This window comes from Phoenix dactylifera, chromosome 4 (assembly GCF_051530095.1).
Source record: "Phoenix dactylifera cultivar Ajwa chromosome 4, Ajwa_hap1_PhDact_Kaust_v1.1, whole genome shotgun sequence".
Lineage (NCBI taxonomy): Eukaryota > Viridiplantae > Streptophyta > Magnoliopsida > Arecales > Arecaceae > Phoenix > Phoenix dactylifera.
The window spans coordinates 13,878,654-13,891,766 of record NC_143193.1 but is presented as its reverse complement, the minus strand read 5'-3'; the positions used below and the strand labels follow the sequence as shown (position 1 = coordinate 13,891,766).

General features: G+C 40.5%; 1 non-coding gene across 1 annotated transcript; it reads left to right on the top strand.

The window, feature by feature from the left end:
• Positions 1-12,161: 12,161 nt before the first annotated feature.
• Positions 12,162-12,267, top strand: LOC120106938 (small nucleolar RNA R71). Its single transcript, XR_005508910.2, has one exon. It is a non-coding gene; the product is annotated as a small nucleolar RNA R71 (small nucleolar RNA).
• Positions 12,268-13,113: the final 846 nt, after the last annotated feature.

Here is a 13,113-nt window from a genome sequence, read left to right as displayed (position 1 = left end):
ACAGATGCAGTCACCCTCCTCATGGAGCAGAGCCGATTGAGAGGAGGAGCCACATCCTCGAGAGGAGGAGCCACATCCTCCAGAGGGGGAGATGCATCATCGAGAGGGGGAGATACATCCTCGAGGGGGGGATCTTCATCCTCGAGGAGACCATAGATGTCTTTTTGCTTTGTTTTGTATTGCTTTGCTTTACGTATTGTATGCTCAAATGTATTCACATTCATATCAATACAATGAGTAGACATCTTATCTTCATTTCTGTGCCATTTGATGATTGGTTGTGCAATTGATTGTGTGTGATTACCTCCTTTTTGGTATGATGACAAAAAAGGGGAGAAATATGTATACAATATGTAAAAGGGGAGAAATATGGATGAAATATGTAAAAGAAATCAATGAAAATCAATAAAAAGACACACAAATTTGTTCTAAGTGGATTCGGTACCTCGAGGCTCATTATCTCTCTTTTGGGGCTCCTAATGGAGTAATCTCCAGAATCTATTCAAGGGATATTCGGAGATTAGCTGAATCCTACTCAAGAACAAATTGACAGATTTTCCCTCTAAAAATAAAAAATTCAGTTCAAAAACTTCATAGCATTAAAAGGAAATTCAGAGAATCAAAACATAGTTGAATGCATATGTTGAGGGGGAGAATCTGAATTTTAATCAAGCTAAATCATTAATGACATATAAGCCAAACAATTGATTGCATAATATGAAGGCTTATATAATTCCAAATGAAAGGGGGAGCTTTAACTCCGAAATTTGCTGTTTCACTCCTTTCAAACTTGGATAAATTAAATTATCAGACATTTGAATTCATTTATGGATTTTATTTCATTATTTATTGAGCAAGTCATTTTACATATACTCAAAGTTTTGTCATCATCAAAAAGGGGGAGATTGTGGAGTGATTGATTAAAACCCCATTTGATTTTGATGAGCTCAAAGCATTTGAGTATATCTTGTGATTACTAATGAATTCAATTGAGTGTTTCAGTGAAAATCCTGTCCAAGTGTCTCTAGATTTGGTTCATAGTATTTTGGATAAGTTAAGAAATCTGCTGAACCAAAGTCTGAGACTCGAGTCGACTCCCGAGTATCACGAGTCGACTCCAAGCGTATCAAGTTCACTGGCACGAGCTCGAGTCGACTCCAGACTAGTACGAATCGACTCCGACTGAGAACAGAAAGAAGAACAGAAAGCCTCATCTCAGAACCTGTCAACGAGTCGACTCCTGAAGTGCGCGAGTCGACTCCAATGTTCAACGAGTCGACTCCAGGGTAGTAAGAGTCGACTCCAAGAGGTACACAAAGAAAAGTCAGAGAGCAGTTTTCGAGTCGGAGATTCGAGTCGACTCCAGTGGAATGCGAGTCGACTCCGATGGTTGGCAAGTCGACTCCAGAGAAAGCAAGAGTCGACTCTCAGCGGTACACAAAGAAAAGGTCAGAGAGCATTTTATGGACTCTGAGATTCGAGTCGACTCCCGCAATACGCGAGTCGACTCCGAGACTGTGCGACCATCGACAGACAGAAAACCATGTTACTGCCTCTGAGATTCGAGTCGACTCCCAGATAGCTCGAGTCGACTCCAAGACAAGCTTCACGTCAAAAGGCAGAAGACCAACTTTCGGAAACTGAGAGCCGAGTCGACTCCAAGGAAGTTCGAGTCGACTCCAATACTGGATGAGCCAAAAGATAGAGAATCGGGAGTTCGGGCTCTGAGATTCGAGTCGACTCCAAGGACAGTCGAGTCGACTCGAGTGGACAAAATTCAAAATTGGATCCACGGACTTCAGTGGATGAGCCGACTCCAAAATTGCCAGGTCAGCTCCAGAAGTTGGCGAGTCGACTCCGGGTCAAGACGAGTCGACTCCCAGTCGTGACGGCAACTTTAATTCAAATTTGGAACAGTTGCCGCGTCGACTCCGGAAAAGCTTGAGTCGACTCCCGCTACAGCCGAGTCGACTCCTGATCGCGCGAGTCGACTCCAACCCACCAACGGTCATATTGTCAGGCTGCGCAGAGTGTGCAGAACGGGCAGAAAAAGCAGTGTAACGGCTAGTTTCCGTGGGGGTTGGCTTAAATAGCCACAGAAGACTGTAGCAAGGCAGAGAACAACCATTCCACTTCAAGCATTCAAGCTTTCAAGCTCTGCAACGTGCTCTTCAACGAAAAAGGGGAAGATCAGCATTTACTGCAACCAACTACATCTTTCCAGCAATTAATGGCTCCTCCTCCTGCATTCAAGTCGACTACACATTCTAGAGGAGACCGGAGTTCAAGAAGCCATTCCTCTACTTCAGCTTAAAAGCGTTTGAGGGCTTCTAAACTCCTCCTTTGATTATATTGTTTTACATCTGCTTTTGAGAAGCTTATTTTCCTTTCTTTCTATAACTTGTATTTACTTGATTCAATCGGGGGATTGAATCAAGGGGATTAAGGTTGGTTGGTGAGCCAAGTTAAAAACCAACGTGTGTAAGGGTTTGATTGTGAGCCCGGAAAAACAATCGGGGTTGGTTCTAGTCGGTGAGCCTGGAAAAACCGACCGAGTTCGTTGTGAGCTCGTAAAACAACAAGTTTGGTTGTGAGCTTGCAAAAGAACCGGCTGTAATCCAAGGGGGTTATAGTGAATTCCCAAGAGAGACTTGGGGAGTGGACGTAGGAGCAAGGGGTAGCTCCGAACCACTATAAAACTCTGTGTTTGCATTGGATTGTCTCTTCTCTTCTTCCTCTCACATCACTCACAGCACTTAGCATTAATTAAATAACTTGCAATAGTTTTTAATTAATCATCCATAACGTTTTAATTATCCAAATTAATTTAAAACCCAATTCACCCCCCCCTCTTGGGTTGTCTATCTGGGCAACAAGATTGTTTAGAATACCATAAGCCTACATTAGATGTCCCTACTAGGTATCTGAAAATTCTTTTAACAGCTTGCAAGTGTGATTCCTTAGGACATGCTTGGTATCTAGCACACATACAAACACTGAATAATATATCTGGTCTACTAGCAGTAAGGTAAAGTAAAGAGCCTATCATACCTCTGTACAATTTGCAGTCTATACTTTTACCTTTTTCATCTTTGTCAAGCTTGCAACTTGAGCCCATGGGTGTGCTGATTTCCTTTGCATCCTTCATCTTGAATTTTTCCAACATTTTCTTGATATATTTGGACTGACTGATGAAGATGCCTTCCTCTGATTGTTTTATTTGTAGCCCAAGGAAGAAGTTAAGCTCACCCATCATGCTCATTTCAAATTCTCCCTGCATAAGCTTAGCAAACTCTTGACAAAGACTATCATTAGTAGCACCAAAAATTATATCATCCACATAAATTTGCACAAGCAATAAGTCATTCCCTTTTCTTTTAATGAAGAGGGTTTTGTCTACATTTCCTCTCTTAAACTTATTTTCAATTAGAAAATTACTTAATCTTTCATACCATGCCCTAGGGGCTTGCTTAAGTCCATACAATGCTTTATGCAATTTAAAAACATAATCTGGATGTAAGTGGTTCTCAAAACCTAGAGGTTGTCTTACATAAACTTTCTCCATTATATAACCATTTAAAAAGGCACTTTTTACATCCATTTGATAGAGTTTGAAATCCATAAAGCATGCATATGCCAAAAGAAGTCTAATAGCCTCTAACCTAGCAACATGAGCAAAAGTTTCATCAAAATCTATCCCTTCCTCCTGATTATATCCTTTGGCTACTAGCCTAGCTTTGTTTCTTATTACTATTCCATCTTCATCTAGTTTATTTCTATATACCCATTTGGTGCCTATAATTGAAACATTAGGGGGTCTTTTCATTAGAGTCCAAACTTGATTTCTTTCAAATTGGTTTAATTCTTCTTGCATGGCATTTATCCAATTTTCATCTTTTTCGGCTTCTTCTAGTGATTTAGGTTCTATTTGTGAAACGAATGCAAGATAATTACTAGTGTTTCTTAAAGAGGATCTTGTCCTTATTGATCGGTTCTTTTCAATTTCAAAAATAAACCACGCAATAGTACGTATCCTGTAGGATAGTGGTTACGGGTGTCGGTCCACAGGGATTGGAGAATAAGTTATTTTTCTTTTAAAAATAAATCAAGAATAAGGATTTGCTAACTTGATTTAACTAAATTAATCTATGAGTACGAATTAAAATTTTATCAAAGTAAATAGATCTAGGGTTTGGAATCCACCACATAGCATTGCATCAAGAATTGTGTTCTTAATTTTTATTTTTTGGAGAAGCATGCAATTTTGGCTACAAGCCTTTTAAAATAAAAGCATAAAGAGTGTTAGGAAGATCCATCTTCGGTGTAGCATGAAGTGTCTACCTAAGTATGCTAATCTAGGATGCAGCACACTTCATCTTCCTAGGCATGGATCATCTTAGACTACTTTAGCAAACATGATTAGTAACTAGCATGCTCAAATTTAAATATCATGAAGAAATATTTCATTGGAAATAAGAATTTAAACAAGCTCTAAAATAATTAAAAAAAATAAGAACCACAATGCCCTGATACATTGCTAGGGCTTCATCCAGCCCTAGACTAGATGTTTAGCCGAACATGGCTTCCGGACGACCTCCCATCTTCAAATGAAATTGAGCACCTCTCATTCTTCCCAAAATATCACAAATATTCTCTTTCCCTCTCTCTCTCTTCTTTTTTTTTTTAATTTCTTTCTCTCGGCTGGTGGCCTCTTTTCTTCTTCACCGAAACAGAGTATCCTCTGTTTCTTTTCTCCCCCCCCAGCTCTCTCCTTTTGCCACCGAACGATGGCCTCCTTTTATAGGTCCCCAGCAAGCTTGGAGAGGGCGGAGGGCGTCAATCCGTGGCTGGATTTCGGGCGGAAGATTGGCACGCGGATGCGGTTGCTGCTGGGATGACGGGAGAGGGGCTGAAGATCATGGTGCGGATGCTGTGATTCCGGGACGAGATTTGCAGATGCTGGTGGCTGGTGTGGTCGTTGGATGCTGCTGGAACGGGCTGATGTGGAAGATGTCTGGCTGCGGGATCGACGGAGGAACGGTCGCAGGCGGAACACCCGGGGACGACGACGATGCCACAGGTGCTTGAATGCGGAAAATGCCTGGCTGGATGCATCGCGGGAGAAAGGGGAACGTGCGGAGAATCTGGCTATGGCTGCTGGGATTGGATCCGGATGAAAACGGAGGCGCTGGATGCGGTTGGGACGTCGGGATCACGCTTGCAGTCGGACGGAAAGGACTGGATCACGGGCGGAAGGGAAGGGCAGACGCCTGGATGGGTGAATCACGAAGGAGTTCATGGAAGATGTTGAAAACGTGGATCCGTCGCGTGGAACTCGTGGCTGGAACGGGAGGGAGGAGCATATTTCGGCCGTGATGCTCAATTTGGGGCGCCTGAATTTCTGTAGTACCCTGTGTGACTTGTGTTCGAACCCAACCAAGCAGCAGCCAAGGATTGGATCCTATTCAGCAGGCGAAGACTGACTAATACAAATCAGAACCAAGTAGAGGAGGATTAGGCGCCTAAAGTTCAGCCTCTTAGTGCTGAACCTTGGGTCAACACAATCTCCTCCTTGAATGTTTTTATGAAAGATCTCAACCAGAAGAGAAACAAATTCAGAGTTTGTTTTAAGAAAAGTATTATTTACCTCTTACCATAATTTAAATTTATTTCATTGTTTATTCAATTTCTTGGTAAAACAAGTAGTTATCCATTTAAGATCATTGATAAGTGCTGGAAAAAGAATATTAAATTATAGATTAATCAGCACTTATCACACCCCCAAACCTACGTTTTGCTAGTCCTCGAGCAAAATAAAATTAGAAAAGAAAAACTCTAACTCACTTTCGCAGGCATCGCGATTGCATTTACCATATGCAACATGGCTTTAAACCCCTAGGTTACCCTAGTGGACGAGTTATAGTCTCGTGAGAGTTTTCAGTGAAGATACCCACAAACTTCAATAATTCATATATATTTTTTTTAATTATTATTATTTTTTATTATTATATTTTTATTATTATTATTATTATTATTATTATTATTATTATTATTTAGATCGATTGATCTATGAAGTAAAAATCGAATTCCAAATGCATACTAGTAAAGAATTTCAAAACCTCTCTTTTTTATTATTATTATTATTATTATCTAAGATACATAAATGATAAGAATTTCAAAGCACACACGGTTTTATTTACTAAGTCAGCCCAAATTCTAGGTTAGTATGCAATCTAAGTTAAAGTCATTAAGTTTCCTTTTAGGGAGTTGTAAGACTTATTTATACTGGAGTGCTCGGTGAAATCTGGACCGTACACAAGCTAAGGGTTCGGATCTCCAAAATATTGTTAATACTAGTAGTTTCCAAGGATTGGTCGAAAAGACCTACTCACTGATTCAAAATCATCTTATCTGCAGGATTTCGAGAGTTGTGGATGTTTACTTTAGTACCTCACGGGCTTTATCTGTAATATTCCAGTTTACTCGAATTTATACAACGACGGCTTTCACACTATTGTCTTTTCAGTCAATACAACATTTTTTTCCTTTTTTCCTTTTTTTTTTCAAGAAAGATATATAAATTGTGCACTTTTACTCTTGTGGTGATTTCTCCGTGTAACGAGCAATCAGTCGACAACTCTCACACCAGTTGGCATAAGGTGTCGGGCATCAAGACTCCCCTACGGACTTATGCTCGGAGTCCTCATCACAAGCCCACTTGACCTTTGACAATAGGTAGCCCTTTTCGATGTTCCTGACTAAATCCATTTTTATTGTTTTTTTTTTTTTTTGATTAGATAAGTATGATTCATCAGGGTCCAAGGTTGCTACCATACTCTCAACATAATGTCGAGCCTAGACCTTAGAAGAGTCGGCCAGTGTGTAGTGAAATTCCAAAGTATTAATTAGCTTACAACTCCCTAAGAGAGACTTAATAAAAAGAACTTAAATTTGTATTACTTCCCACTAGTCATTGGGCTTTTTAGATTTTATATACCTTGTGTGTTTATCATTCTCGCATAAATGTATATAAATTAGGTTTTTTTTTTTAACAAAACTTTTTTTTAATAATTTTTTTTATTATTATTATTTTATGAAAATAAACATATTTTAAAATTTTTTTATTTTTTTTTTAAAAAAATTTTTTTTTATTATATTTTTTTTTAAAACTTTTTTTTTTGATGAAAATCAAGATGAATACCCCCAAACCTAAACTTAACATTGTCCTCAATGTTAAGAAATAATCTAAGAGAATTGGGTTGCCTCCCAACAAGCGCTAAGTTTATTGTCTTCAGCCAGACACAGTGGGTCCTTAATTATTTTGATAAACAAGGTTCGTTAAATTAAGAGATTCGATCAATTGCCCGTCGGCAACACAGTCTACATAAGGTTTTAACCTTTGACCATTGACTTTTAAAACACGTCCACCATTGAGGTGTTGGATCTCTACTGCACCATAAGGAGAAACCTTTTTCACTACGAATGGTCCATCCCACCTAGAGCGAAGTTTACCCGGGAAGAGTCGCAACTTGGAATTGAACAGCCAAACATTTTGACCAGGTTCGAAGGACTTATGGTTAATATTTTTATCATGAAAAGCTTTAGTCCTTGCTTTATAAATTTTAGCATTTTCATAAGCCTCATTACGCAATTCTTCAAGTTCACTTAGTTGGAGTTTTCGGTGAGGACCAGCTACTGCCATGTCTAAGTTAAATTTTTTTATAGCCCAGAAAGCTCTATGTTCAAGTTCTACCGGTAAGTGACAAGCTTTACCAAAAACTAATCGGTAGGGGGACATGCCAAGAGGAGTTTTGTAGGCGGTACGGTAAGCCCAGAGTGCATCATTTATCCTTTGAGACCAATCTTTCCTATCGGGACGTACCGTTTTCTCTAAGATGTGTTTTAGCTCTCTATTGGACACCTCGACTTGTCCACTCGTTTGGGGATGGTATGGGGTAGCAACTTTGTGGGTGATGTTATATTTGCGAACCAAAGCCTCGAAAGATCGGTTGCAAAAATGAGATCCCCCATCACTGATAATGGCTCGGGGTGTACCAAAACGACAAAAGATGTTTTCATGTAAAAATTTAATCACAACCTTGTGGTCATTAGTTTTAGTGGCGACAGCTTCTACCCATTTTGAAACATAATCAACCCCTACCAGAATATATTCGAAACCAAAGGATGGTGGGAAAGGGCCCATGAAGTCAATACCCCAGACATCAAAGATTTCTACAATTAAAATAGGATTGAGAGGCATCATATCTCTACGAGAGATGGTACCCATCCGTTGGCACCGTTCACAAGTTTGGCAAAAGTTATGGGCATCTTTGAAAAGTGTGGGCCAATAGAATCCACTTTGTAAAACTTTTGCTGCAGTTTTTCTACCCCCAAAATGTCCCCCACAAGCTTGTGAATGGCAGAATGAAAGAATACTTTGAAATTCACATTCAGGGACACATCGACGGATGACTTGATCGGGACAATACTTGAATAAATCAGGATCATCCCAATAATAGAACTTTACTTGTGAAAAGAATCGGTTCTTATCTTGAGTTGACCAATCATCAGGAATTCGTCCTATGGCAAGGTAATTCACTATGTTTGCAAACCATGGCGTTTTTATTCTTTGTACCTCAAATAATTGTTCATCTGGAAAAGAATCGTGTAAGGGTGAGGTATTTTTACAAGAGGGCTCAAGAAGAATCCTAGATAAGTGGTCTGCTACGACATTTGCAGTTCCTTTCTTGTCACGAATTTCTAGGTCAAATTCTTGTAGTAAAAGAATCCATCGAATCAGACGTGGTTTGGTATCCTTCTTTGCAAGAAGGTGTCGAAGGGCAGCATGATCAGTGAATACGGTAACCTTGGATCCTAATAAGTAAGATCGAAACTTGTCTAGTGCGAATACTACCGCTAGCAATTCTTTCTCAGTGGTGGTGTAGTTTAATTGTGCATCTGAGAGTGCTTTACTAGCATAGTAAATGACATGAGGTACTTTATCTAGCCGTTGCCCTAAGACTGCCCCAATAGCATAGTCGGATGCATCACACATTAGTTCAAATGGAAGGGTCCAATTAGGGGGCCGTATGATAGGTGCAGTGGTTAATTTCGAGCGAAGATTTTCAAATGCCTCCTCGCATGTTTTATCAAAGACAAAGGGAGTGTCCTTGGCAAGAAGATTGCACAAGGGTTTGGAAATCTTACTGAAATCCTGAATAAAGCGACGGTAGAAACCAGCATGGCCAAGGAATGATCGGATTTGTTTCACAGTTTTTGGTGGAGGAAGATTGGAAATAAGATCGACTTTGGCTTTATCTACTTCAATGCCCCTCTTGGACACGACATGTCCTAAAACTATGCCTTCTTGAACCATGAAATGGCTCTTTTCCCAACTTAATACTAGGTTGGTCTCCTTACATCTTTTCAAAACTAAGGTCAAATTGTTCAGACAATCATCAAAAGATAGGCCAAAAACTGAGAAATCATCAATGAATACTTCTAGAAAGTTTTCCACCATATCTGAAAAGATGGCCATCATGCATCGTTGAAAAGTTGCGGGTGCATTACATAGTCCAAAAGGCATCCTCCTATATGCAAATGTCCCAAATGGGCAAGTAAAGGTGGTCTTCTCTTGATCGTCCGGGTAGACAGGTACTTGGTTATATCCAGAATAACCATCTAAGAAGCAGTAGAAACCTTGACCAGCCAACCGTTCCAAAATTTGATCTATGAAAGGTAGAGGGAAATGGTCCTTCCTAGTCATTGAATTAAGTTTTCTATAGTCAATGCACACGCGCCAACCCGTGGTTGTCCGTGTTTGTATTAATTCTCCTTCCGTATTCTCAATCACAGTGATACCTGATTTCTTGGGTACCACTTGTGTCGGACTCACCCACTTACTATCAGAAATTAGATAAATGATTCCGGCATCTAATAACTTCACCACTTCTTTCTTGACTACCTCCTTCATGTTAGGGTTGAGTCTTCTTTGCATTTCTCGGGTAGGCTTTGCATCATCTTCGAGATGAATTCGATGCATGCAAACAGAGGGGTCAACCCCTTTCAAATCGGCTACAGACCATCCTATGGCATGTTTATTTTCTTCTAGCACCCTCAAAAGTTTACCCTCCTGTTCAGTAGATAAGTTGGCTGCGATAATTACAGGGAGGCTATCTTCTGATCCTAGAAAGGCATACTTAAGATTTGTTGGAAGTGGCTTTAACTCAAGTTTAGGTGGTGAATCAATGGAAGGACAAAGTGGCGCGCTAGCAATGGGAGGAAGAGGTTCAGGTCGGCTCTTCCAAGGAAGGGAACTCACAGGAGATTGATTGTCAAGTAAGATGTTAACTTCTTCTATGGCTTTGTCTATATCAAAATTGTCAATGTCAAAATGGGCCAGACATGCCTCTAAGGGGTCATTGGCTAAGATATAGGGAAGGGCTTCCTCTACAAGATCATCCATTTCGTCAATTAGGCAACACTCGTCTTCCCTCACATGTTGGTCAGCGGCATGAAACACATTCAATTTAATTTTCATGTTTCCAAATGATATATCCATTGCCCCAGTTCTACAATTGATGCATGCATTGGCTGTCGCTAAAAAGGGACGACCAAGAATCACAGGGATTTATTTTTTTAGGTTGGGCACATGTTCCATGTCAAGGACGATAAAATCTACTGGAAAATAGAATTTGTCTACCTTGACAAGAACATCTTCAATCATCCCCCGTGGTATCTTCACAGATCGATCAGCCAATTGTAAGGACACTGAGGTAGGTTTTAATTCACCTAACCCAAATTTCTCATAGACTGAATAGGGTAGAAGATTCACACTTGCCCCTAGATCTAAGAGTGCTCGGTCAATGGAGTTATCTCCTATGACACAGGAAATAGTGGGAGCGCCAGGATCTTTGAATTTTGGAGGGGTGTTGTATTGGAGAATGGAACTTACATGTTTAGTAAGTAAGACCTTTTTAGGCACATGTGTCCTAGATTTTCGCTTTTGGGTGCAAAGGTCTTTGAGAAATTTGGCATAGGAGGGAACTTGTTTGATGGCATCAAGAAGTGGAAGGTTGATTTTAACTTGTTTGAACACCTCCATCATCTCTTCTAGTGAAGTTCCCTTCTTGCCAAAGGGAGTGGGTGCATTAAGTGCTTCAGGAAATGGAGCCTCTAGAGTATTGGTTGTGACAGATGGTGGACTAGCTGAAGAAGATTTTGGGTTTTCATGTGAAACATTCCTCTCCTCTTCTTCATCCTCCTTATTGTTACCCTCCCCAACCTTATTATCTATTATACGTCCACTCCTTAGGGTAGTCAAAGCATTCGCTTGCTCATGATTTAGGCGAGTTTCTTGAGCCACATATTGTCCCCTAGGATTACTCATTGGTTGACTTGGAAGCTTACCTTCCTCTCGCTTGTTTAATGCATTAGCTAGTTGACCCATTTGGGATTCTAGCTTAGCAATTGATTGTGTGTGAGAGTGCAATAGTTGTGTATTTGCCTCCAAACCTTGAAGGGCAGTCAACACCTTCTCCTCAAAGGCTGTATTTCTTTGGGTTGGAGGAGGAGGATGCTGAAATTGAGTTGAGGGACGGTAGAGATGAAAATTCTGAGGGTTTTGAAAATTTTGGGAGAAGGGTTGGGAGGTATTAGAAGCTTGCTGCCTCCAAAAAAAATTTGGATGATTCCGCCATCCCGGATTATATGTATTGGAAAATGGATCATTACCCGGTCTGGGCTGTGTTTGGGCAGCATTGATGTGTTCTTGCACGAGTTCGGGATATTGGGGTGCTGAGGGGCACTCATGAATAGGATGCGATGGGCTAGAACAGATAGCACACACTTGTGCATGGGAAGAGCTAACGACATGTCCTCCTATCATTAGTTGGTCAATCTTATGGGACAATGCATCTACCTTGCTAGACAGGTCCATAGAATGACTTATTTCACAAATGGTCCCTTTTCTTTGAGAACTCGGGGGTGCTTGACGAGAACATGAAGCATGGTGGAGGGAGTTTTCATTAAGATTTTCAAATAATTTTCATGCTTCATGCTCATTTTGAAACATAAAAGTGCCCCCGCATGCAGCATCGATCATCTGACGGTTTCGTTCTGTCAATCCGTCATAAAAACATTGCACTAGTTGCCACTTAGGTATTTGATGATGAGGGCATTTACGGATTAGGTCCCTAAATCTCTCCCAAGTTTCATGAAATTCTTCTCCCTCAGTTTGGGAGAAGCTTGTCATGGCACGTCTAAACTGGTTCGTTCTTCCTATGGGAAAGTATCTTTTAAGGAATTCTTGTTGCATTTGATCCCAAGAACGAATTGAGTTAGCTTCTAAAGAATTCAGCCATTGTTTGGCTCTATCTTTAAGGGAGAAGGGGAATAACCTAAGTTTCAGAGCATCATCAGTGAAATTCTGAATCTTGACAGTGGTGCAAATCTTAAGGAATTCATCTAGGTGTTTATATGGATCTTCATTGGTGAGCCCATAAAAAGATGGAAGCATTTGGATCACACTAGACTTTATTTCATATTGTACAGCTGCTACCTCAGGTAATCGAATGCAAGATGGGGAAGTGTAAATAGTGGGAGTAAAATATTCCCTCAGGAGTTTGGGTTGTTCTTCAGCCATCTTAAGAGGTGGGGATGACCCTAATGTTTTGATTTTAGCTCGAATGTTCCTAAGGGTTCGTTCTATTTCAGGGTCAAAAGGTAATAGGTTTTGTACGCTAGAACGACTACCGTGCATACACTAGTACTCGATCAATCAAGCATGCAATAAAAGAGAAAAGCATATCAATCCTAGTCTTTGTCCTAAAATCACTAGACAGCTCCTAACTGGTTTGAAGAGGACACCTAAGCCTCCAATCCGGTCTAATGAACCAAGTTGACCAGGTAAGCTCCCAGGTAAGTGGAGGGGTCACGATGCGTTCGCAAAGGTCCCACTTAAAACCCACTTGCCTCGAACAGATGAACTGTCTCCCTTATAGGGACAAAGCTTGCCTAGACATCAACTAAGCCACAGAGCGAAATTGGTGCAACTTTCAGTGATCTTCGTCCTATTGAGCTCGAATGTCCCTAGGGGCCAACGTCTAATTGATT